The sequence below is a fragment of the Schistocerca gregaria genome, unplaced genomic scaffold (genome assembly GCF_023897955.1).
Source record: "Schistocerca gregaria isolate iqSchGreg1 unplaced genomic scaffold, iqSchGreg1.2 ptg000305l, whole genome shotgun sequence".
In the NCBI taxonomy this organism is placed as follows: Eukaryota; Metazoa; Arthropoda; class Insecta; order Orthoptera; family Acrididae; genus Schistocerca; species Schistocerca gregaria.
In genome coordinates this window covers 1,751,342-1,756,403 of record NW_026061787.1, presented here as the reverse complement: position 1 = coordinate 1,756,403, position 5,062 = coordinate 1,751,342, and positions in this window count along the sequence as shown.

Here is a 5,062-nt window from a genome sequence, read left to right as displayed (position 1 = left end):
GAGAATAGCGAACAATATGACGATCTGGCTTTAAGTCGATTTGATAAGAAATGACGAAAACGAACGGATTTCTCGGGTTTTTACTACATATGAACACTTATCACATTCTCCCGTGCAACGCAGCTGCTGGTCCTCCTTTGATGCAAAGTCTTAAGTTCCTAGCACATGTCCAAGACCCAAAAGCCAGCTAAAAAGTTAATAGTCGATATCCAAAACGTTATTGTACTACTTCATACTGGCTATTACATCAAGTTAGAACTTTCATCAGTGTTCTACTATGGTGCTGTTAGTGTCTCTGCATACCGCAGCACGCGACATAGCTTTGCAGACGATAAATGTGACCGTTTCAGAGAGAAGAGCGACCAATATGAAGAGCTGGCTTTAAGTCGATTTGATAAGAAATGATGAAAACGGATGGATTTCTCAGGATTTTACTACATATGAACACTTTTCACATTCTCCCGGGCAACGCAGCTGCTAGTCCTCCTTTGATGCAAAATCTTAAGGTCCTAGCTCATGTCCAATTCCCCAAAGCCAGCTAAAAAGTCAATAATCGATATCTAAAACGTTATTGCACTACTTCTTACTGGCAATTACATCAACTTGGAAGTTTCATCTGTGTGCTACTATGGTGCTGTTAGTGTCTCCGCATACCGCAGCACGCGACATAGCTTTGCAGACGATAAATGTAACCTTTTCAGAGAGAAGAGCGTCCAATGTGACGTCCTGGCTTTAAGTCGATTTGATAAGAAATTACGAAAACGGACGGATTTCTCAGGTTTTTACTACATATGAACACTTTTCACATTCTCCCGTGCAACGCAGCTGCTAGTCCTCCTTTGATGCAAAATCTTAAGGCCCTAGCTCATGTCCAAGTCCCCAAAGCCAGCTAAAAAGTCAATAATCGATATCTAAAACGTTATTGCACTACTTCTTACTGGCAATTACTACAACTTAGAAGCTTCTTCTGTGTTCTACTATGGTGCTGTTAGTGTCTCGGCATACCGCAGCAAGCGACATAGCTTTGTAGGCGATAAATGTTACCGTTTCAGAGAGAAGAACGGCCAATGTGACGTTCTGGCTTTAAGTCGATTTGATAAGAAATGACGAAAACGGACGGATTTCTCAGGATTTTACTACATATGAACACTTTTCACATTCTCCCGGGCAACGCAGCTGCTAGTCCTCCTTTGATGCAAAATCTTAAGGTAATAGCTCATGTCCAATTCCCCAAAGCCAGCTAAAAAGTCAATAATCGATATCTAAAACGTTATTGTACTACTTCTTACTGGCAATTACATCAACTTGGAAGTTTCATCTGTGTTCTACTATGGTGCTGTTAGTGTCTCCGCATACCGCAGCACGCGACATAGCTTTGCAGACGATAAATGTAACCGTTTCAGAGAGAAGAGCGACCAATGTGACGATCTGGCTTGAAGTCGATTTGATAAGAAATGACGAAAACGTACGGATTTCTGAGGTTTTTACTACATATGAACAATCTTCACATTCTCCCGTGCAACGCAGCTGCTAGTCCTTTTTTGATGCAATATCTGAAGGTCCTAGGTCATGTCCAAGGCCCCAAAGCCAAATAAAAAGTCAATAATCGATATCTATAACGTTATTGTACTACATCTTACTGTCTGTTACATCAATTTAGAAGTTTCAACTGTTTTCTACTATGGTGCTGTTAGTGTCTCCGCATACCGCAGCACGCGACATAGCTTTGCAGACGATAAATGTAAACGTTTCAGAGAGAAGAGCGACCTATGTGACGATCTGGCTTTAAGTCTATTTGATAAGAAATGACGAAAGGGTACGGATTTCTCAGGTTTTACTACATATGAACACTTTTCACATTCTCCCGTGCAACGCAGCTGCTAGTCCTTCTTTGATGCAAAGTCTTAAGGTCCTAGCTCATGTCCAAGACCCCAAAGCCAGCTAAAAAGTCAATAATCGATACCTAAAACGTTATCGCACTACTTCTTACTGGCTGTTACATTAACTTAGAAGTTTCATCAGTATTCTACTATGGTGCTGTTAGTGTCTCCGCATACCGCAGCACGCGACATAGCTTTGCAGACGATAAATGTAACCGTTTCAGAGAGAAGAGCGACCAATGTGACGATCTCACTTTAAGTCGATTTGATAAGAAATGACGAAAACGGACGGATTTCTCAGTTTCTTAATACATATGAACACTTTTCACATTCTCCCGTGCAACGCAGCTGCTAGTCCTCCTTTGATGCAAAGTCTTAAGGTCCTAGCTCATGTCCAAGACCCCAATGCCAGCTAAAAAGTCAATAATCGATATCTAAAACGTTATTGTTCTTTATTTACTGGCTATAACTCCAACTTAGAAGATTCATCAGTGTTCTACTATGGTGCTGTTAGTGTCTCTGCATATCGCAGCACGCGACATAGCTTTGCAGACGATAAATGTGACCGTTTCAGAGAGAAGAGCGACCAATATGATGACCTGGCTTTAAGTCGATTTGATAAGAAATGACGAAAACTGACGGATTTCTCAGGATTTTACTACATTGAACACTTTTCACATTCTCCCGGGCAACGCAGCTGCTAGACCTCCTTTGATGCAAAATCTTAAGGTCCTAGCTCATGTCCAATTCCCCAAAGCCAGCTAAAAAGTCAATAATCGATATCTAAAACGTTATTGTACCACTTCTTACTGACAATTACATCAACTTGGAAGTTTCATCTGTGTTCTACTATGGTGCTGTTAGTGTCTCCGCATACCGCAGCACGCGACATAGCTTTGCAGACGATAAATGTAACCGTTTCAGAGAGAATAGCGAACAATATGACGATCTGGCTTTAAGTCGATTTGATAAGAAATGACGAAAACGAACGGATTTCTCGGGTTTTTACTACATATGAACACTTATCACATTCTCCCGTGCAACGCAGCTGCTGGTCCTCCTTTGATGCAAAGTCTTAAGTTCCTAGCACATGTCCAAGACCCAAAAGCCAGCTAAAAAGTTAATAGTCGATATCCAAAACGTTATTGTACTACTTCATACTGGCTATTACATCAAGTTAGAACTTTCATCAGTGTTCTACTATGGTGCTGTTAGTGTCTCTGCATACCGCAGCACGCGACATAGCTTTGCAGACGATAAATGTGACCGTTTCAGAGAGAAGAGCGACCAATATGAAGAGCTGGCTTTAAGTCGATTTGATAAGAAATGATGAAAACGGATGGATTTCTCAGGATTTTACTACATATGAACACTTTTCACATTCTCCCGGGCAACGCAGCTGCTAGTCCTCCTTTGATGCAAAATCTTAAGGTCCTAGCTCATGTCCAATTCCCCAAAGCCAGCTAAAAAGTCAATAATCGATATCTAAAACGTTATTGCACTACTTCTTACTGGCAATTACATCAACTTGGAAGTTTCATCTGTGTGCTACTATGGTGCTGTTAGTGTCTCCGCATACCGCAGCACGCGACATAGCTTTGCAGACGATAAACGTAACCTTTTCAGAGAGAAGAGCGTCCAATGTGACGTCCTGGCTTTAAGTCGATTTGATAAGAAATTACGAAAACGGACGGATTTCTCAGGTTTTTACTACATATGAACACTTTTCACATTCTCCCGTGCAACGCAGCTGCTAGTCCTCCTTTGATGCAAAATCTTAAGGCCCTAGCTCATGTCCAAGGCCCCAAAGCCAGCTAAAAAGTCAATAATCGATATCTAAAACGTTATTGCACTACTTCTTACTGGCAATTACTACAACTTAGAAGCTTCTTCTGTGTTCTACTATGGTGCTGTTAGTGTCTCGGCATACCGCAGCACGCGACATAGCTTTGTAGGCGATAAATGTTACCGTTTCAGAGAGATGAGCGGCCAATGTGACGTTCTGGCTTTAAGTCGATTTGATAAGAAATGACAAAAACGGACGGATTTCTCAGGTTTTTACTACATATGAACACTTTTCACATTCTCCCGTGCAACGCAGCTTCTAGTCCTCCTTTGATGCAAAGTCTTAAGGTCCTAGCTCATGTCCGAGACCCCAAAGCCAGCTAAAAAGTCAATAATCGATATCTAAAACTTTATTGTACTACTTCTTACTGGCCATTACATCAACTTAGAAGTTTCATCTGTGTTTTACTATGGTGCTGTTAGTGTCTCCGCATACCGTAGCACGCGACATAGCTTTCCAGACGATAAATGTAACCGTTTCAGAGAGAAGAGCGACCAATATGATGACCTGGCTTTAAGTCGAGTTGATAAGAAATGACGAAAACTGACGGATTTCTCAGGATTTTACTACATATGAACACTTTTCACATTCTCCCGTGCAACGCAGCTGCTAGTCCTCCTTTGATGCAAAGTCGTAAGGTCCTAGCTCATGTCCAAGACCCCAAAGCCAGCTAAAAAGTCAATAATCGATATCTAAAACGTTATCGCACTACTTCTTACTGGCTGTTACATTAACTTAGAAGTTTCATCAGTATTCTACTATGGTGCTGTTAGTGTCTCCGCATACCGCAGCACGCGACATAGCTTTGCAGACGATAAATGTAACCGTTTCAGAGAGAAGAGCGACCAATGTGACGATCTCACTTTAAGTCGATTTGATAAGAAATGACGAAAACGGACGGATTTCTCAGTTTCTTAATACATATGAACACTTTTCACATTCTCCCGTGCAACGCAGCTGCTAGTCCTCCTTTGATGCAAAGTCTTAAGGTCCTAGCTCATGTCCAAGACCCCAATGCCAGCTAAAAAGTCAATAATCGATATCTAAAACGTTATTGTTCTTTATTTACTGGCTATAACTCCAACTTAGAAGATTCATCAGTGTTCTACTATGGTGCTGTTAGTGTCTCTGCATATCGCAGCACGCGACATAGCTTTGCACACGATAAATGTGACCGTTTCAGAGAGAAGAGCGACCAATATGAAGAGCTGGCTTTAAGTCGATTTGATAAGAAATGACGAAAACTGACGGATTTCTCAGGATTTTACTACATATGAACACTTTTCACATTCTCCCGGGCAACGCAGCTGCTAGACCTCCTTTGATGCAAAATCTT